Below are 23,253 nucleotides of genomic sequence, written 5' to 3' on the forward strand. Positions count from 1 at the left end.
GTTTATCAATTGAATTCCCAAAAGAATACAAAGCAAATGTTATTGTACTTTATGTTAGAAAGTAATTTACTATATGCACGTTGTCATAGTAGCAAAATTAACTTTTGCTTATTATTCCTACAGTTCCATCACCCCCATATTACAGTTGTGAGGGTAGCTGAACAAGTCTTCCTCACAGGTGCTCAGTTATGTCTTCAAATTTCCCCCATTTTCTCTCAAGTGTGCCAGATGCTTTCACGTGTGAACCCAAATCTTCAGCAACATTTGCGCAAGAAATTACGAGTTGTTGTTCTGAATACTAATTTTGGGTGCAAGAAGGAAATGTATGGTACTTATTTGAGTAGTTCTGTGTTATCTACCACTTCTAAAACCTCTAGGAAACAAAAGATGCTTTGGGGAAAATGGAGTAGTTTACCTGATTTAAACATTCAGCAAGAAAGAACTTTAGTGACAAACAAATTAGTTTTTGAAGAAGACCAGCACCTATCCTCCAATGTTTCATCTTTTCAGAAAATAGTTAAAAGCGTGTCCCATAGTCCTTTAAGAACTCGGAAATCCTGTGAGAATGTATATAGTTTTTCCCCTTATCCCGATGTCAATCTCTATTTTCAGTTAAAGACAGTACAAAAAGGTCAACATATAAACTACCAAGACCTAGGTATTTACCAATACCTAATACCACCAGTAACACTTTAGTTGATGGATCTCCATTGCACCACATTAAAGGGGATCTTCAGCTAAATTCAACAACACCTAAAGCTTCTGAACCACCTACCCTGGTTCCTGTCACCTGTTCTTTTGTATATAGTGGAACTTGTGAATGTGAACAAACAATTAAGTTTACAGGATCTTATGGCCATTCTACGAACAAATCAACCACCTTCACCTCTCTCTCTAAATCACATCAAAATGTTCCTAGGGACTTGATAGATCTTTCTCCAACTTTATTATCAACTAATATAACACCAAATTCTTGTACACCTGTGTCCTTTCAATCTGAAGTCACTACACCAACCACACCTATGACTACACCATCAATGGTGGCTACATCTCAAGGTTTGTAAAATATTTTCTTTACATTTTGTAGATTTTCTTAAGGAGGAATGTAATCGTTTCATGCTAATTAGGACTTATTTAGCTATACTGTTTTGTATTTGTTTTATATTTAATTATTGCTATTCTCATAGTTTGTTTCTATTCTAACAGTTGCTAGTATTTATGCATTATGTTTCTCAATTTTTGAACATATAATGAAAGATTGGAAGACTGAGAAAGGTATTATTCATATGAAGCATTATGGAGACATGTTTTGAAATTATTCCTTGCAGTATTAAATGTTTGGGAGAGATAGTCTGTTCATTACAGAAGTGAGTATCAAGTACTGGAAAACAGGTTTCACTTAAGTTTCTAGACTATTTAATAGCTTCATTAAGCTTCTGCCAATGGTTTTAATTGTTATTTTGACTTCATCTAGAAATCTTTAAGTGTAACATTAATCATGTATGTGAGTCACTGCATTTATTCTTGTAATATTAACGTTAGCCAAAGATGAGGTCTTTATGTAAAACTAAATTTAAAAAGCAAAGTTTGGTTGCCGAGGTAGGTCATCACAAAACTATAAAACTTAACTTTCACCTAGACATGTATGTGCTTGGGACTTTAATCCTGATGGTTCATGTGGTAGACCATCAACTGTAATTTAATATGCAAAACAAAAATTATTAAACTTTTCCTTGAAATATGTATGTGTGTTGGACTGTACTCACTCATGAATTTCATTGGTAAAGGGATTGCTGTTCATCCCTATCATTCCTTAAATTGAATAAATAAGAAGTGGTCTGCTTTTCAGAATTGGGGTTTCAGGGTCACCCATTGCAGTCTGCAGTTTTAACATTTTTCTGGACTCTCCACCACATTCTACTCCTTTTTCCAGTGGAGTACAAAGGTCTTTTCCATGGTCCATTTCCAAACTGTTGGAGTGGTGGATAATGGAGGCATCCTCCTGAATATGATAGTAATATCAAGTACAAACAATGATGAATCTATTCAGTTGAGACTATACACACTTTAAGATATAAAACAAGTATTATAGCTTCCATATTGTGTTTGAAATAAAGATATTTGTTACTTTTATTATTTATACAACTAATTAAAAATAAATTCAGAATAAAAGTGATAAAAGTCAATGTTTTTAGAAGAAGCATAACCAAATTAAAGGAAAACAGTAGTTGAAAAACTGACTATTGCAACCAATCTGATTAAACAGTAGTACATAAATGCTTTGAAACTTAAGCATTTAAGTCACCCAAAATGTGACACTACCATTTTTCTTTTTTTTTTTCCTGAATTTTACCAGTTTTATGAACTAACCTTTTAGGTAACTACAGAATTGATGTATTGAGTACAAGCTCTTCATCAGGCAAGTGACACTCTGGACATGAATGTCAAGCCAAAAATTTAGGCATTTGAAATTTAATTTTCTATCTTGCACAAATAAGCTGTTTAATATAATTAACTCAAACATTATTTGTTACTTATCAAATTTTAAAAGTATTTTTCTTTAAGCATGACCATTTAATATTACTAGTACACACATTTTTCCTAAAATAAATCCAGTTTTCTTTATTTTTTGTTGTAAGGAAATTTTGCAAGTCATTTGTTAGGGGAACATAACTTAAGAATACAAAGAATTATTAATTTCATTTCTTTTTTTCTGTAGGCTTACCAGTGAGTAGTGGTGGGTTTTATCTCAGTAAGAAAATATTAGAACTTGGTAAAGGAATAGAAGCAAAGGAATTTATATCTGAATGCGACAAAAATAGCCCAGTAGATAAAGTAATCATTGAATTTCACACAAATGTAAGTACCCATCTGGTTGATTTTTTTTTAGGGAAACCACTACCTTAGAATTACTTATGAAGAGCCTACATAGGAGATTTTGTTCATCACTTTGTCTGTAGTCTAGAGATATCTATTAGTAATTTTACTTTTTAGGTGTAACTGCAGGTGTATTTTTATAAAAATTTATATTTTATACAAAAGTTGGATGTTGATCCCAAATATGTAAGTATTTCAATATGTAAAAAAAAAAAAAAATCATTGAGGTACAGAATTGTTCACAATTTGCCCATACTTATTCCCATTACCTATAAATACATAGGTTCAATTTTAAGCTGCAACCTTGTTGATGAAATGTAGTAGAAGTATTTTGACTTGCAATTGTGGGTGGTGTCTAAAATTCACTCTTGGAAGGTAACATTATAGGACTTCCAATATGAAGTTCTCCATCTGATGTTTATAAAAGTATGCAAGACATGGAATTGGCATCAGCAGATTAAAAACAAATTGGGACTAGCTAGCAGTCACACACTAAAGTTATGGTGGAAAAAGTTTAACATCCTGTAACCAGAAGAAACCTCGAGAAAACAGCTTTTAGGCTTACCTGTAATTTTTTTATTGGTAAATTGTAAAGCAGATTAAATGCATTAATTTAAACAAAAACAATCTAAAGACTAGTTAACTGTCTTTTTGTGATTTAAGGATTATCTTGTTTACTTGACTTTTTCTAGATCCAATAGGTCATAAATCAGGCTAAATAAATTGTATTATTGCTATTAATTATAACATTATTACATAAACATCAGATAAGGACTAATTATTAGTCACTTCTCTAAATTTAAATTAAATTACTTTAGTGCAAACAAAGTAATGATAAAAACTAAAATGTTAGGCTTAAGTGCTGACAATAGGTTACTGGTATTTACGTTTAGTGCAGAGTTTTTATGCCCAGGCTACATATACAATGGTTTAAACAAGTGTTGGAATTGAGCATTCACACTTTATTAGTTGTGGCAAGTGCAATGAGCATGATTTATTTGGGAAGTTGGGATCGATATGTACCTTTAAAAGACGTTAGTACTAGTTATGAAGACAAAATGAAGGATGTCATAATTAAAGCAGAAGCAATAGATAGAGAAATTGTGGGAAATTGCAGTATGATTTCAAGAGGAGTTAAAACTTACTTCCAAGGGATACATCAGCTAAACATAGCTTTCAGGAAATTATAGTGCTACTAGGACTAAAACAAAATAGTGGATTTAATTGTAATGAGCCTATTATGTTAAGCAACATATTTCAGCCCTTGCTTGTGCAGATCAGGAACTAATGGAAAGAAAGAAAACAAAAGGCTCAGAAAAGAATATGGATGATATATTTAAGAAGGTTATAGATTATTCCTTGACAAGGCATGTGGAGTGAAAAGGAATAAAAGAATTAGATTAATGGATGATATTACTAGCAAAGAAAGATATAAAGGAGCTAGCAATGATGCAGTTTTTGTTATGCACATAGGGGCTATTGATGTAGGGAAAGGTAGGTCAGGAGATAATTAAGTACAAGGGGCTTATAAAGGCATTTAAAGAAAAAGTCCAAGAATTAATTGTGGGGATGAAATTATGAGCAGGTTAGTTGGGGTAAATGCTATGCTTAGTTGAATATGTAAAGATGACCAGATTAAGCTGGTTGGACTTGTAGGATCAGTTGAAAGGGAAAAGGGAACTTTTTGGAATGAATAGTTTACAGTTAAATAGGGTAGGATCTGGCTTGCTTACAAAGACTGTTAACTCATTTGTTACAGAATTGGTGAGGACCGTGATAAAGTAAATGCAATAAACAAGAATGAGGAAAGTTCATCATAGAAATTAGTATAGAAGTAATTCTAAGGATAGGCTTAATTGTCACCATTGTAATGGAAGAAATAAAACTGACTTTAGGGCACTGGTAGGAATGGAGGATTTTGATTTAATTGAACTGGAATGTATGAAAAAATGTTACCTGAAAATGTAAAACTTAACAGTAAGGATTTTTAATTACACTAAGGATAAACCAAATGTTAGGATGGTGGTATGATCCTTGAAGGATGATAAAGTAGGCTTGTATGTGATGACTGAAATGGCTAGGTTATTAAATTCTTCTTCAGTTTTTGCTAGTGAAGGTTTACAGTTGATAGATGGAGGCAGGGTTGAACAATATCAGTGCATTATTTCTGAACTTAAGAAATAAATTTGAAAGTTTAAAAACATAAGGCTCCTGGGTCAGATATTTCCTAAAGGATTTTTAAGGTGGTTAAGGATTAGATATATGAGCTGCTTGCTACAGTCTTGTTAATCCTTGAATAATGGGCTGGTGCCAAAGGATTGGAAGTTAGCTAATATCACTCCTCTTTTCAAGGATGGTAATAAAAATTATCCCAGTAATTATATGCTATACATCTAGCACAAGATGTTTAGCAAAGTCATTTAACAAAAGTTTTAACTTTTACTGAAAAAATCAACATGATTTCACCAAGGGAATATCTTACCTTTGAAAAGGCTACAGCTTATTTAGATGAAGGTAAAGGTGATTTTATTATATCTGGATTTTCAGAAAGCTTTTGACAAGTTGTCACATAAAGGCTTATAAAACTAATTATCACCATCAATTTGGAGGATAAGTTAGCTGGATGGAAGAAAGTAAAGGGTTGTTAAGTGGAAGTCAGTCAAACTGGATTTACGTCAAAAGTAATCTACCTCAGGGCTCAATCTTAGGACCTTAACTTTTTGATTTACATCAATGATATAGATGAAAGAATGGTTAATAAATTACTTAATGTGCAGATGATATTAAGGCCTTGTGTGTTGTTAATTATAAAGATGCTGCCAATTTACAAAAGGATGCAGATCATTTAGTGAGTTGGAAAAATAAGTGGCAGATGGATTTTAATTATAATAAATGCAAGATAATGCATGTATAGTATCATAATTTGGATGTGAATAGCCTTAAAGAATCATGAAAAAGGGATCTTTGTATAATTGTTCAGTCTCTTAAGCCATCCAAGCAGTTTGTGTACTGTTGCTAGTGGTAGAAAAAATAGGATTTTACATTGCATCTATGGAAATATTAAACAGTTTGAAAGAAATTATAATTTTATTGTATAGGTCATTCATTAAGCCACATTTGGAGCATTTGTTTAATGTTGGCTCCTTACCTGATGAAAGAGATTGGTTTGCTGGAAAGGGTTAATAGGAGAATTACTATATTGATTTATAGGAGTGTTTGTCATATGACGACAGATCTAGATTTAAAAGGATCTGATAATGTTGATGCATCATCTTTCTCATATATTATGGTGAGAAAAGTAGGACTATAGGACACATACATTTTGGCAAGGAAGAAATCATCTAAGTTTTATTTTTTCATACTGTGGTTGGCCTCTGTAATGGATTATCTTCATATGTTGTGGAGGCAGTAAATTTAAGTGTTTAGGAGAAAGCTTTATGACTATATGAATGATCAAAGCTGCCTTTAAGACTTTCAAAATAATTTTAGTTTAAAAGATGGAATAGGCAAAATCGATCAATATGTTCCTTGTTTTCCCTAAACATTATATTAAAGTGGAACCTCCCTTGAAACTGTAAGCATCATAATTCACCTAAAGTTTGGTCTACAGAGGCAACATGAGTAGTCTTCACAAGCTACTCACAGAGCATAGCTGTTAAAAATTTCATGGGTGGTATTTGGCATAACAAACAAATACATTGTCTCACAATAGTCCAAAAATAGTCCAAAATGTATTGTAAAAGGTATAAAGAATCTAGGACAATTGCAGTTTATAGTCATAATGATAAATCAAACATGTAATTCAAAAAATTAAGAAAATGCCAAGGTGAATTCTGCATGCTATCAGGCTAATGCTCTGGCACCACTGTACCCACAAGGAAAACCATTAAACTTCCAAGTAATATTGCTGTTCCTCCACAAAACAGGAATCCATACTTAAAACTGGAAGTGCTTCAGAGTTGTTCATATGGGCCCTTTGAAACTGTTATTCATGAACTTTAACAATTATTTAAAGCAGAGGTTACAACATTGACCTCATTCTGTGATGAAAAACGCTTCTGCCCCGAAAGCTACAATACAGAGCAACATTCCATAAACAAGGCCACAACAGAGAATACCATTAATGATGGTAGAATCAGATTTAAGGCCTATGATCTCATCCTTATATCATTACCCTAGATCATCAACATCACTCTGTAAAGCCAAGCAATTATTAAATATATAAAAAAACTACAACTATTTAGTACTTATTGTTTAATAAGTTTGATACAAATAAATGAGGATGAAAAACATTAGCAATTTAAGAGAGTAAACTTGGAGCAAGAGCTATCTAGTACCTATTGTTTTTCTCCAAAACAATTTCAATTTTAACCTTATACTTGGGTATTGGGTGTTTTTTAATATTAAAATTTATCACCATACCTTATAAATTATATGTCTGTATGTGTTATATTCTGTAACATACTTAATTTCCTGGACAATTTTGATACCTAACCACAACCTGAAATATGCAAGACATCGTAAGTATGTATCATAGGATATACTTTATTTCATATATACCCTACAGTATATATAGTGCCCTTCTTAAACCTTTTATGGTGTTCTTTATCTAACTGATAGGACATCCAAAAACATACAGGAGTCTACACAGAAGACTTACACTGGAAGAAAGGACCATTACTTGGAAGAGGAGCTTTTAGTTACTGTTACCAAGCACGTGACATAAAGACGGGGGCACTGATGGCTGTCAAACAAGTGCCCTTCTCTCGTAAGTTAGAACAAGAACAAGAGAAAGCAGTTGAGGATATTAATAAGGAAATTTCAATGATGTCCAAACTTTGTCATCCAAATGTCCTCCGCATCCTAGGAGCCATCTGTCAGGGGGCCTGTTATAACGTTTTCATTGAATGGATGGCAGGTATATCTTAGAATTTCTATAAATAATTATTAAAGCTTTTAAAGCATCCTAGTTGTGATTGTATCTAAATGTTCACAGAATGGTAGTTAAATATTTTGGAAAATGATATAAAGAAAATTCCCTAGGTATTTCAGTTTCTCATGCAGGAAATACATTGAAATGTATAACTAACCCTTAATCCTAAATCCTATTAAAGCAGTATTATCTTTATCATTTCATTTTTGTCCAGCTTCTATCACTTGTTTTCTAGTTAAGGATTTATATTTAATGATACACTGGTTGCTCTTTTGTGATACGAAACAAACTCACGTGAAAAACATTTTAATAGCAAAAAAACTAAACCAAAAGCCAAAACTGTCACCATTGCCGACAACATCAACATTAAACCTGTTGAAACTGTCAAAAATGGTGTTACCACTCATGGTTGTAAAGACAATACAACATTTAAATATGGATTATTGTGACAAAAGCTTCACATTGGAGAGTCTGTACTATATAAAAGAAATTGATGAATGACCAGTGATGCATAGCTTAGCCAAAACAACTTATGATCCTTATGGAAACAGGATGGCCAGAGAGCAACAGTTTGTTTAAACTGGAAAAGCTTGTTATAACATTGCTCACCCCAAGTTGACTGCCAACAGGCACAAAATCAAGCCTTGAATACAGGAACATGGCCCAAGTGTGGGACAGGCATAGCCATGATGCCACCAGAGCAGATGGACTCAGCTGCAACATCAGTGAGCTTATTCTTGCAAATGCCAACATGAACTGTATGAAAAAACTGAACAGAAATAGAAGATAGAGAAAATTGGGCTAGGTGTTGTTGAATATTGATGAGAACAGGGCAAGTACTAAGATTAAGGAATTCTAGGGCCTATAGAGCTAACAGGGTTAATGTAAATAGTACAGTCAAAGTACTATATAGCTTCTACATGACATGGAGCAAGAGAATTGGCATACAACACAGTAGTGAACACAGAAAATTTAGTGTTGAGTGGCAAAGACAGGGTGGGCAAATGCTGATTAACCAACAGTGCCACCCCTCCATGCACTCGTCCATCACACAGCCCGTCATTTCTGTACAAAGAAAACTGCTGAAAGATAACTGTATCGGCAGGTTTCAGAAATGTTTCTTGTAAAGATAAGTTTATTTTTTGAATTTCACACAAAGCTACATGCAGGCTATCTGTGCTAGTCATCACCACCCACCACCAACTCTTGGGCTACTCTTTCACCAACAAACAGTGGAATTCATCATCATTCATAATGCCCCCACAGCTGAAAAGGTAAGAATGTATGGTGCGATGAGGATTCAAACCCGTGACCCTTAGTTTACGAGTTGAACTCCTTAACCCACAAGGCCATGCCAGGCATTCCTGTAAGGTAAGACATAAAGCACTGATTACTTCCTCCCACCCTGTGCCATCCAGATTAGAATGTAAACCTTGACAGTTCCATTGCATCAAGGTGGCATTTTTATTTATGTATAGGCAAATTGGGTGAAGAGCCCTTCTGTTTATGACCACGTCTTTTTTCTTTATTGTCTTTATACGAGGGAAGTCTATTGACCTCCCTCGATCCTGCCCTGGGTCAACTGGTTAGGTATTTGCTGTTGGAAGAGGATTTCAGTGACTGAGAACGTGAACAAATGATTGTTTTGCATCTTGGGGTGAGAGAAGATGTACTTGAGGAAATGCCCGTACCTGGAACCAAAGGAAGTGGATCTTGGGGTTTGCTGGAATGTATGGTAGTGACAGTGATGGGTGTTGAAGTTTATTCATCAAATTTAACCATGGAGGCCAAAAGACTTTTCATTTGGTTTGAGAACAATTCTTTTGGAGGCACAGAAGATCCATGTGCATTCCCACTGTAGTGATGAAACAAAGTGCAGCAGGATAGGTCTTAGATGAAGTAGTGGACAACAACATTAGAGCCTCAGGGTAAGTAATGTTTTGAATCATTTTCAAACACTGCACCTCTTTTTCTTCCAACCATTTAGGGTAAGAATGAAAGTAGGATGGGCAAGAGCCATTGCAACTGATGCAATGAGGCATCGTGGTTCTTGCCATCACAACAAACTCACTATAAGGAACCACGGCATGACATCTTTGAGACCTAACCGCTGACACTGGAAACATCTGAGAGGTTTGGAATGTGTGGCTGTACCCTGCAGTTAAGATAACCTGCCTTGATGGGGGTAGGTGGACATGGGGATGTAAATGTCAGAATGAGGACAATGATTAGCATCATAATTCCATCTTTGAGTGGAGATATGTCTCACTGCAGAAACTCCTTGGATAGAGAAACCAAGGAGAATCTCAGACTCTGGGATGTTCTTCAAATCCCTCTCAACAATAACTCCTGTGATGAATTCAAAGTAGCATGAGTTGTAACCTGAACAGATATATATATATATATCTATCCCCAATCACCTTTGAATGCAAGAGGAGTTCACTGTATAGAGATGTGGATGTTTCCACTAATGCATCATTAGAGTGAAGCTTCTTTACTGACTTTGAAGAGCCAGCAAGTCCTTCTGGTCACTTCTAAATGAAAAAGGGAGGCACTGCCCTAAAGGTTTGTGTGAAAGAGAATAGTACAAGGAAATGAGGGTACAGGTGTTGAATATTGCTGCTCAGAATCTTCAAGATGTAGTCTTTTACCTATGGACTGTTTTTCACTATTTTATTTAAATTTTATTTGGATAATCCATAATAAAAAATATTTCAGTGCCCAAGGGCCCTTACAAGGATATGGCACTGCAATGCCAAACAAGGACACTGCAGCAATGCCAGGGTTTTCCGAACACTATACCCAAACACCAGCATCCGACACAATGTCCACAATACCTGTTGAAAACATCCAACACTAGAACTTGGTTGACCCCTAGCCCAAGTGAACCAGCTGACTGACCCAAGGGGGGCCATCCCAAAACTGCCCATCTACAAGAATTCAAGGCCAAAGTGGTGTGTTAAGAGTTGGACTCCTCAATCACCAGGATATCCTCTCCTCCCCTTCACAGGTCACCATGCACAGAAAACATGTGGATGGATGTTTAGATCCCAGAGGAGGTACACTGAAAGAACAGAACCTTTCTTGGGAGGTCCCCTCACCACATACAGGAATCAACACTGAGAGGGGAGCAAAAGAGGAAGGAGAGAAATTATACAGTATCTAAAAGTAAACATCAGATCTAACTAATGTATTGCCAGACCAAAGGGCAAGCTTAAATCTCACCTAAGTAAGAGGGTGATTAGTCATAAGGATAATTTGTTGGAAAGGAAAGAACCAATTGCTCTACTTGAAACCTGATAGCCAAGAAGGCAGGAGAAGAAAAAGAGTACTTGAAAGATGAGCTCTTTATAACAGTAACTTCCTTGCTACTGGAGAACCAGATGAAAAAGGGGATGGGAAGTATGCCTCCCACTGACCTTCCAATCTTGTCCCATGTAACTTAGGAACTGGTAGTAGAAAGATGCTAGTTGTGAACTTTACCCAAAATTCCTTTTGGCTTTGATATCTGACGTATTATGCATGGACCCACTGGAAAACAGTCCAATTAGAAAGAGTGGTGTGCCTGCAAGAGATATCTCAAGCTCATTTCTGCTGGCAGGTCAGAGACCACTATGATGAGGATACTGTGGGAAGCAGGAAAAATTTTGGAAATAGAACAAAATGCAGCTTAAATGAAGAAACTAGTTACTTCCTTCAAACAGTTGTTAATAGATGGAAGACTAAAAACAGCAAGATAAAGTTTTGAGAGGATGCAAAAGAGAGCCAATCAGCCTGCTACAACTTCCACTGCAGCACTTGGGTCAGTTAACATCAACCACAGCCAATTTTCCTTGAAAAATGAGAAAAGTGAAGGGGAATAGACATATCACTAGCAGTAAAAGATTGACTAGGTGCATAAAATATGTAATGAAACCAGTACTGAAGAGAGACAGGTTGTGATCCAAGACCATACTCTGTACAGAATGACCCACTCCCACCAATATCAGCCCCACCTCAGAGGAGATTGTGCCCACTAAAGTCTCCCAAGACTAAAAATCTAGATGGGAACTGTTTGAAAACAGCATCAATGTCCGAGTGATTATAAGTCTCTTTAGGAGACAGGTAGAAAAAGCAGACATTGAGTGGTAGAGACAAGGTGGGCATATGCTGATTGACCAAAAGTGCCACTTGGCCATCATGTCATCCAAATTATAAAGGAACTCTCAACAGTTCCACTGTATCAAAGTGGCCATTTTTATTTAGGTGGAGGAGAACTGGGTAGAGAACCCTGCTGATTAGGATCAGAACATTTCTCTTTACTAGGAAGAGTTTTGTTGAACTTCATGGATCCTGCCCTGCATCAAGTTGAGAGATTTCTGTCATTTTACATACATTCCAGTGACTAAGGATGTGAGCAAATAATTGGTCTACATCATGGGGTTGAAGGTTGTCCAAGCAGACACCAGAAGCTGGGTTTGGTTTGTTTTGAATTTTGTGCAAAGCTCACACCAGAAACTGGAACTGAGGACAATGAACCAAGGCAGCCACTGGAAACAATGGTGGGGACAAAGATAGGTGTAGACACTGACTTGTTGACTCGATTATCCATCAAAATAAAAGGACTCTTTAAATGATGCAAAAAAAAGATTCTAACAATTGTTTGAAAAGCTCTGTCTGCACACTTACTGTAGCAGTGAAACATGGTGCAGCAAAATGTGTGAAATGGAGTGGAGGACAACTTTCAAGCTTTGGGATATGAAATGTTAATGATTTTTAAACACTGTCTTTTTATCCTCTATCTACTGAGCAAAAGAATGATATTAAATAGGATGGGGAACCACTACAGTTATCACAGCAAGGGTCTGTTTGACATTCATAAGCATTGTGGTCTTTGCCATCAATATGAGCATGTGTCAAAGACCCATGACAAGATGGCTTTGAATGTCCAAACTAGAAACACTGGAGAGGGTTAGAAATGTAAGGTCATACCCTACAGTTCACATAACCTCCCTTGACAGAGATGGGTGAACATGGTTGTTGAAACATCAAAATAAGAGCAATATTAACAAGTATAATTCCTTCCTTATAAGTGGTCATATATCAGAATGCAGAACTCCTTGCCTGGAGAAACAAGTAAAGATCTTTAATTCGTGTTTGTTCTGTAAATCTCTCTCAAAGATGATGCCTTGAGAAGAATTTAAAGTTGTATGGGGAGTAACCTCAATAGGTACATCTCCAATGATCTTCAAATTCAGGAGGAGTTGCATGCATTTAGGTATAAATGTTTCTACCAAGATGTCTCCAGAATGGAGCTACTTTACTGACTTTGGAGAACTAACAAGACCCTTTAAACTTTTCTGAATGAAAAAGAGATGTTTGTTCTCAGTCAAACTATGGAGGTTGGAGATCAGGTTCTTTTAAACATGGTCACTTCCCACTGAACTGTTCATTTTTATTTTTTTATTTTGACAAGGATTGGAGAATCTATAATAATGAGAAGTATTCAGTGCCCAATGACACCACCAATCATGGTGTCCTACAAGGGGAAGCACTGCAATACCAAACTGGGACACTGCAGCTGTGCCAGAGATCTGTGAGCACTATACCCAAACACCAGCATCAGATACAATGTTCACAACACCTGTTGGGAATACCCAATGCTGATACTCATTTGACCAGAGCCCAACAGGACCAGCCAATTGACCCTGAATGGGGAGAACATCTGTGTATAAGAATTCAAAGTCAAAGTGTTGTATTGCAGCAGTCCACACACCACTCCGCTTCAAAGATCCTCTCCTTTCCTTTATGTATCACCACACATAGCACAACATATGTGAAGGTAAACTGAAGATACTGAACCTTCTTTGGGAGGTACCCCCCTCACATGTACAGGAATCTACATCAGGAGGTTTATATTTAATAACAGTTTTTTGTTTTAATTCAAGACTTGCATATTAGGATGAACTATTGTTTTAAAGTTTTCTTGCGTTTCATTTTCTATATGACTTATGAAAGGATATTTTACAAAGCTTAAATTTCATCTATTTCACTGGCTTGACAAACAAAACTGTCTGCATGTTTATTAAACAAAAACATGTTTACAGTATTTCTTAGCTTGCTCTCTTATGATCTTGATTGTTTTTTTGTTAAACAGGAGGATCAGTAGCTTCACTTTTGGAACATTATGGACCATTCTCTGAAGATGTAATTGTCAAGTACACCCAGCAGGTACTTGCTGGGCTAGCTTATCTCCATGACAACCAAATTCTTCATAGAGATTTGAAAGGTAATTTTCTTGCAATATCTGTTTGGCTTGGTTTAGGATATTTGTCAAATGGGTGCTTTCTAACAACTCAAAATGGTTTTCCTTAGAAAAAATATATTCAGTTTTGTATAATCATATTAATATAAAATAAGTTTTACTCAAATATAGCACTTTTTTTTTTTTAAACACACCCACGTGACTTTATTTGCATAAAGAATGATAAATCAATATTCTGATGTAATGTAATTTAGAAGATTTAATTCATATAACAGGTGCAAATCTTCTAGTTGACAGTAAAGGTCATCACCTAAAAATTGCCGATTTTGGGGCTTCAGCTAGACTTATATCACATGCCACAGTAGCTGGGGAGTTCCAGGGTCAGCTACTGGGAACTGTAGCTTTCATGGCACCAGAGGTAACAAATGATTTACTGTTAAACAAAGAACAACTGTTTTTCCTCAACTGTAACTTCCAGAGTGGCAACTTAAAAATGTTTAGACAAATATTAGAAATTGAAACAATTACAAGTATTAAATAACCTTCCAATAGTTTAGTGCTTTTGATCTTTCTGGTTGTATTTTGTCAGATCTATAAATATTTGTCATAAGAAATAAACATTATGAAACAAGTATTTTTTTAATATAACAGCCTAACTTATAACTGTCATAAAAGTACAATTCATCCTTTTATCTGGTGAGATAGGAAGAACTACAGTAGAGTTTTATCAAAGTCTTTCAAATTAATTTCAGCTTTAACATTGTAAAGTTCAGTCAAAAAACTTTACATTTGTATGTTATTAATGAAAATGATTTTTTATTCAATTTGTTAGTTTCAGATGAGGTTTTAGCATAGGCATTTTGCATCATTCTTTAGTTGCTATAAATTCAGATGGGTATTTGATTGCAGTTTAACTATATAAATTAGAAAATCATTTTTCCCAGTCATAATTATAACTATTTACATTACAGGTGTTACGTGGTGAGAACTATGGCCGTTCTTGTGATGTCTGGAGTGTAGGATGTGTGTTGATTGAAATGGCGACTACTAAACCTCCTTGGGATGCCAGTAATTTTTCAAACCACCTAGCATTAATTTTTAAGGTTAATTTACTTTTCTTTTATCAGCTATGAACTAATTTTAAGTGATTATCAGATCTTAGTAAAGATGTTTTAAAATATGCTTAATTTTATGGTACCTTCATTAAGGTGTTTTGTCCATTTTTTTAAAGTAAATATTTTAATCATTTACAGTAATAACAACACTGAAAGATAATACAGAGAGCTAACCACATTTTATAAAAGCAATTTTTCATAAGTTTCCATAAATTCAAGTCATGCACCTGTATATCTAGTTCACTGCAGTGTGGAATGCTACCATGGATGCAACTTAGGCTGAGTATAAAATATCATGACCCTTTTCAAGAACATCTAATAAGATTTTTATATGGTGTACAACCAAAAGATACAATATTCCTATGCAAGGAGCCTTCTTTATTCTTTCTAGAAATGGAAAAACTTGCCTAGTGGAGAAAAAAGCAAAAGCATAGTCCAGAAGCACATCTTATGCTAAGGTGGGGCAGCTGCCCTCATCTACAAAGTGTATGCTGTCCTTAAAAAGAGCCCTAGTTCTAACCCAGAAAACTGTAGTACTGAAACTGTGTATATTTAGCACCATTAACAAGATGAAAACTTAAATTAAGCACAAAGCTACACAAGGGGCTATCTGTGCTCTGCCCACCATGGGCACTGAAACCCAGTGTTTAGTGTTGTAAGTCCACAGACATACTGCTATGCCAAGGGGGCATGATGAAAACTCTAGCAAAAAGTACAGAATCTTCTAGCCATTACTTGAAATTAATTTGTGTTTATCTTGAAAAAGATAGCCAAAGAAAAGTTGAGTCACACTGGCAAGTAATACCATTTAGCAACATGCCTGTCCCTAAGTGCAGCTCTAGTCTATGTAAATGCTATCTCAGGAGTTTTTCACCCATTGCAAAATGTGCAGAAAACTTGTTGCATTATGTTTAAGATTATTTTGCCTTTCTTCACAGAAACTTGTTACAATAGAAATTGAAATGTTGGGTAATACCATTTATAATTATGGCCATTATATTAAGCATGATTAATATAGGAAGGAATATGAAGGCCAACATAAGACCTGAAACAATTCTTTAAGTGTGACTAACCCTTACAATATAATTATTTATCATTCTTTAGTATTAAAAAGTGCTTTTTATCACTTTTTAGAAACACATTGAGGATTCTAACTTAAATATTTAGGTAACTTCAGATGTTTTATAGTCAGCTACCCTAACAAATGTTTTCTTAAATACTAAATCTTTCTACTGTAATAGGTCATTTGTTTCCATTATAAGTTTTGACAATTCCAGTACCTACCAGTGTCTGACCAATCTTGGAAATTAGTCTTGGCCACATTTACATAAGCTTGACTTGACAGTAACAGAAACTGACATATTTCATCAATGTGCTGAGAGGCAAACATATCACATTAGTTAAGTGAATTACACTAGTCATCCAAGTTTAGTAATAGGCACCAAGAAAAACTATACTTAATTAGTTTTAGTTGTAATAGGTCATTTCATGTCAAATGACTGACGTTTGCTTAGTTGAAGAGTGACTGTGATTAGGATAAATTGGATACAGTAGTTTGATTGTATACTATTCAGTATTGAGAAGTGCTATGCTTTACATTTGACTCTCATGCAAAGTTTTATTAACTGTTTTTGTGTTTCTTTGGAACCCTATACAAGATTTCTTTAAAAGAATTGGGACTACTTTTTGTACAAGTTCAAATTAGAAAAAAATGCAGCCAATCTGGCTTCGAACGAAGGAATACTTCTCAATGGACTCTTCAGCATTGGTTCCAGAAATTTTGTTCCAGTGATATGAACCTCAAGAATGAACCTTGAGAAAGATTAAGAGCTGTTGGGGAAGTTAGCTCACAAATGACAGTACAGGCACTCGCAGCAGACTTAAAGTTCCCAGTGCAACTTTGTCATCTAGCTGCAGTCAGAAAGGTTAAAAAATTGGACAAAGGGGTACTGCACAAATTGAATGAAGGGTAGAAACTGGACCCTGTATGACAACCAGAAAATATCAGGACAGTGGTTAGGTGCAGGTGAATCTTAAAAACATGTGCCAAAAATGCCTTTGCACCAAAAAAAGGTTATGGTGACAATAACCAGGTGAAACAATTACAGCACAATTTTACTTCAGCTAATTGATAAAACAAAAATTAACCACCCAACAAGAATCACTGATGAACAGGCATGGACCAATTCTGCTGCAAGATAACACCAGACCTCATACCTCACTGTTTCAAAAATGATGGAAATGAAATACAATATTTTGGGGCATCCACCATATTCACCTATCTATGACTTATTATTACCTTTTCCAGAACAAAACATTTAGGAATCATTATTGTTGAAACCTTTGAAGAGTTGTCTCAAAAAGTTTTACAGAGATGGTATATTTTTTAATATCTTGAGGAGAAAACCATAACAGCAAGTAGAGCATTTTGATTAATAAACTTAGCATTTGTTACAAAATATGGCATTTTAACTTTTACCTATATGACCTTACTTTACATTCAAACAATATCACTTATAAAGCTTGGTTCAGTACACATGGGTGCATCTGTTTACACTTCTGAACACATCCATACACAGGGAACAAATAGTAATATTCAATCTACACAATTCAAGGTTATCAAAAATTTAACTCATGCAGGGCTAAATGATCACTAAAGATATATCCAAGGATAGTTAATCGGATTTTTTGTTTTAGATGAAAAACACTATATAACAAATGTTTGAGAAAATATAGATATCCTAATGAGTAATGAAACTTTTGGCAAATGTTTCTTCTGAGACACTGAGTATCTCAAACTAATGTTAACAATGTTAAATGGTTTTGTTTGTTTTTCTTTACAAAGCATCACAGATAAAGATAATGCAACTCTGTAAACTTCTTTGGGATATACTTAAAAATAAGTTAGTTAAATTACAAGTACATCTGGTGTAAACAAGTGCCACAAATCTTAGTTTCAAACTTAAACATGTTCCATTCTTATTTTATCAGAATGCATTTTCTGTGTTTCTGAAATGAATTTCTCTCATACTTATTCAAATTATGGATTCTCAAGCACTCATTTGTCTTTGTTGTTTTTTGTATTAGATTGCTAGTTCTACTGAGCCACCTGTTATTCCAACGTATCTCTCTGATGTAACCCAAAATTTGGCTCTTCAATGTCTGGAAGTAAAGTCTGACAAGAGAGCTTCAGCCAAGGAACTCCTTAACCATCTGTGTTTTACCCAACAAGTAAAAACTTCCTAACAACATAACTCCTATATTTCAACAGAAAGTGTTATTTACATGAAACCTTAGTGCCAAAAGGCCAACTATTTTTTTAATTTCTGACACTGTTTACCATAAAGCATTTATTTTTTAATTACAGTTATCTTAAACTTCATTTAATGGGACCATCAACTTATGATGTTGAATTAATGATGATGTTATAGGTCTAGTAGTACATATCTTTGGACCAAATCACTATGGCTCTTGTGAATTTAACCATCTTTTCCACATGCATATACTGGTCTTTCAAAAAAGCCTGTACTCTTCTTCCTCAAACTTCTATTTTAGTTCTATATCTTGTGTCAGTCTGTCAGCATAATATAAAAAAAATACTTAAAAAAAAAAAAATATCTTAAAGAAATATCACCTTACTGACATTCGAGAGAGTCAAAACATAGCAACTGTATGCAACTAAATATACTTTACCAAAATATATATTCTGGTATGTAATTAATGCAGTTTCATCATTATATTTTAAACAAGTTGTATAATTGTAGCTAGTATCTGCTAGTGGTACACGGTTATGCTCTAGTATTTTTAATTAATAACAGAACTCAGGGAACTGTGATGAAGTATACAGAATAGCTCACATCCTTTTCACAGTTTTAGTCAAGCCATTCTACCATGTAGTGTCTTACATTTTGATACAATTAGTACAATGTAAACTAAGTTTCACTCTTCCACTAATTTTATGCATTTAACTTGTGACTACCATAACTAACTAACTATATCTTATGTTTCCTAACTAAACTTTCTATCAAAAAGCTTAACACTAGCTACTTGAAAGCCAGTGTTTCTTGAGAAAAAAAAATTAATATTTATCAATAGATAGTTTTATGGAAAAGGTTAATTCCAAATGTATTTTAATCTTGGTTGCCCTAAACTAAAAGTTGTTTTTATACAAACATTTATAAATTATTTAAAAACACTGCAGTAATAATCATACCAAATTTAAGTATTAAAGAAGTAAAAACATTACACCCCATATGGGACTACACAAAGTGATGTGACAAATGTTCTATTCATATGTTATCCATTGAATAAAAAGCATAGATTTGGACAGAAAGCGACTCCTGAATAACCTTGTCTATCTACTTTTGATTGGTACCCTCAACATTTGACTTATTGCTTTCTATCATACATTGTTCTCAAGGGTACATTAATTGTGTCTATTAAAGATGTACAATATTTCAGACTAATTTCGTCTTTTTGACTTGTTTCAGTGACCAGTATTCAAAATTTGATTTTTCTACTTTGTTTTTGGCAATTCAATATTCTTAATATATCAGTGTTTTTATTACATTATTACTTAATAAATTGTACAGAATTACTCACTAGTATTTTAATTATATCCTGTAATAATATTGTTAAAACACAACTTAAAATTCATTTAAGAGGTTATTGGAAAAGTGGAATATCTTTTAATATCAGAGAAATTTTCTTTAAGGCATGAGACTAATGGCTAAGGTACAAAGACAGTTTTATTGTACAAAAATAATGTGAGATTAAAGTCAATTCTTGTTCTAAATAACTTGATCACAACATTATTTGTTCAAGTAATCTTCCTAGTAGGTAGATAATTATATACAATTTTCTGCTGCTTCAATGCATACCAAAATGTGCATTTCAATGTTTAGGAATCAGCACAAAAAATAAAATATCAGTTATGACCAATGATATGATAATGAACATTATCACTCTCTGATACATGTATATACACTCAAATGCAGGTTTATATATAAAACATTCTTTCTCCTTTCATAATTTAAAGAGATCTTTCTTCCTTAACCTGATATTAAAGCATTAATTTTGACAACTTTATTTGCAGTTTGAAATATTTTATTTATCACCTGGAAAGTTCCTTTTTGCTTAATTCACTGTAATTAAGTCACATTTTTCAATGTATATTTAAAATATCTTGACTTTAAAAAAAAAAGTATCTTCACTTGATATTGAACAAGAATAACTGAAGATTTCAACAAAGATCAGCTTTAACTAGAAACAGAAGTAGTTAGCCTCATTGATTAAAATGATTCAGTATTCCATCCATGTGAACCTAATATAAACATCTTTATCATGCCATATTCACTACAATAACTGCTACTGTATGGGTTTAAAATAATAATCATTGACAAGTGTACTTTAAAAACATAATAGTAGTAAAAACAACTGTAAATTTAATTATAAGAACAATGTCTCACCCAAATATTTTTTCATATAAACCACCTTTTTATTTTTTATTTATTTGAGACATCTTGAAAGTTTGTTTGCAATTTTAGGTTTCTTTGTTTCAAAGTAAGAATCTAATTAGATAGGTAATTTGATAATTACAACTTGTACTTTGAGATGAGAAATTATACATTGTTGCAAAAAATTTGCATCTCATTGGAAAGGAATGGTTTTGTTTCAATAAAACAATTGTCAAACATTTTTCAGTTGAATACAAGAGACTAAAAATTTTCAGAAAAGTATTGGAAAATACCAAAGATATGCTTATAAAAAACATTCATCTGAACATAAAACAAAAAATATGCTGATTCAATTTACGTAAAGAAAAACTTGGAGCAATTGCCCACAATTGAAACATCATTACATAAAACCTCTTGAATATTTATAAAGAGAGACATTTTGGTGGTCAACATCATTTGATTACCATATTCAAGTCTTATAATTAGTTATAATTTTCAAAGCATACATGTTATGCTTTATCAAAGTAATGCCAAATTTTTGCGAAGTTATTTATGAATAAAAATGCAATACCAAAAGTTAGTTCATTTTAAAGAAAGAGTCAGTAATTATGGACTGAGACATTGTCCTGGATCCATAAATTTACAGTGTGTGATGTAATAAAAAATGAATAAAACAAAATATTATATGCATACTGCTAATCCACACAAAATCCTGAGGTCTTTGAGGTGTCAAAATTTAGTTTGATGTGTGCCAAAAACCCATATGTATGAATTCAGATCTCTTCATTTTAATTTCAAAAAACTATTGTTTTTATAACTTCATTACTTTTTATAATTTTATACTATTTGATATGTTCATTTTACATTGCAGTGTTATGTACTTTTATGTTTCTAGTGTAATAATCATATTCCTTTACCAAATTGCAATTAACTAAACTCTCCACTTTATCTAAGTTAATTAAAACATCTCATTTTAAACTAACTGTTAAAGACACTTGCATAGCAGGTAACAAAATGAAAACCCAAACTGTTCAAGTATTAAGTGATGGAATAATTTGTTATTAAGTCTCCCATTATTTTGTTTATTTTGTTGAAAGCTATTTATTTCTCCTCAGTAGTTTGCATTACTAATTTTCCCTGCTGTTGTTTTAGCTATGTATCTGGTCAAACTGTCAATAAAATCCTGAATATTAGTCTTAGATTTTTTTTACATTTAAATTCATTATCATATCAAACAAATGAACAGGAATAAGTATGATATACAATAAAAATATTCTTAAACTCTAGAATAATAATCTTCAAACCTATACTTTTGAACTGATAATTGTAATCAAATAGTTAAGGAACTTGTTAGAGTCACGTAATTGCATGAAATCCTACCATACAAGAAATCTACATAGTGTAGGTATTATCTTATTCTCTGTATCAGCATATTGTTTTATCCCTGTACAGCCCATGAATCAACTTCTACCTTCTCCATTTACTGGATATTCCAGCTATTGGTTGCTCTGGCATCTTTACAAGCCTGTGTAAGAGTAAGCTCTTTATGAGAAGCAATGCAATATCTTTCAAAAAACATGGAGGAAAAAAAAAAAAAAAGACTGATAAGAAAGTCTTCTAAAAATTGTATGGCTTATGTACAAGTAATTCACAATGTCAGACATTTGAATATGTACATCATAAAATTTAGAAAACTGTATTAATACCCACTTTGGAAATGTACGTGATTAAATTGGGGAGATTGAGTGGGCTAGAGCAGGGTGTCACTGTTTCAGCATTCAGGTTGAAGCCAAAAAAAATGTACTGTGATAAAGAACTTAACTTTTTAACCTCAAAACCACACTTTACTGCCAAAAGAACTTGCCTCTCAACAGTACCCAGCCCCAAACATGTGAAGTTTGAGGTTAGTCACTTTGTGTTACTCTTGCACAAATAGAAGTGTTCAAGTTGGCATACCATGACTAGTCAAATAAAAAGTACTTATGAATAAAGGATCCTATATGGTCTAAAATAAATAAAACCACTGACTGGTCAACATGTTCTCATGTGTCCAGCTGGTGATGCTGTCTTTGTGCTACTGCTCTCTTGCCCTTTACATACCAGACTAGTTCTGTAACTAACTTAAAATTTGTTTGTAATTATGAACAGAAACCAATGCAATAAAGAAAATTATATCTCATGAAAATGACTAAAGAGCTGAGGAATCAGATCTTGTACTGTACAACATGTACAATCAACTCCCATATTTTGTGTGAAGTTTTGAATGGGCTTTATTCCTTTCTAGCCTGAAATAAGTAAGTTCAGTCATGCTGACATACAATTCAGATTCTAGATAATACAAGGAGTTCAAAATTAAAAACAAGATTACTAGAAAATGTTAACTTGGTTGGAAATCAACCCACCAAAAATATCTTTCTGGTTCACAGATTGGGTGTTGAGTAACTTTATACTGATTTAAAGACGCAGCTTACTACAACCTCAGCAAGATGAAACTATCCTACACTTACAGAATACCTCCCCTTTGCAATTTTAATGGCTTCTTTGTTTGTAATTAGGCACAAAGCTAAATAATAGGCTATCTGTTCTGTGCCTACACCAAGTATAAAAACCCAAACTCTATTATTATAA

At 33.7% G+C, this 23,253-nt stretch overlaps 1 pseudogene across 1 annotated transcript in view; it reads left to right on the plus strand.

Annotated features, from left to right (window-relative positions):
* Positions 1–21,820, plus strand: part of LOC143249581 (mitogen-activated protein kinase kinase kinase 1-like) — a 79,420-nt pseudogene extending 57,600 nt beyond the window's left edge. The window contains exons 16-22 of the transcript XR_013027842.1: positions 124–1,056; positions 2,720–2,859; positions 7,498–7,795; positions 13,947–14,078; positions 14,330–14,472; positions 15,026–15,157; positions 18,257–21,820. The product of XR_013027842.1 is annotated as a mitogen-activated protein kinase kinase kinase 1-like (transcript). The remainder of the gene's footprint in view (positions 1–123; positions 1,057–2,719; positions 2,860–7,497; positions 7,796–13,946; positions 14,079–14,329; positions 14,473–15,025; positions 15,158–18,256) is intronic.
* Positions 21,821–23,253: the final 1,433 nt, after the last annotated feature.

This window comes from Tachypleus tridentatus, chromosome 4 (assembly GCF_004210375.1).
Source record: "Tachypleus tridentatus isolate NWPU-2018 chromosome 4, ASM421037v1, whole genome shotgun sequence".
Taxonomy (NCBI): domain Eukaryota; kingdom Metazoa; phylum Arthropoda; class Merostomata; order Xiphosura; family Limulidae; genus Tachypleus; species Tachypleus tridentatus.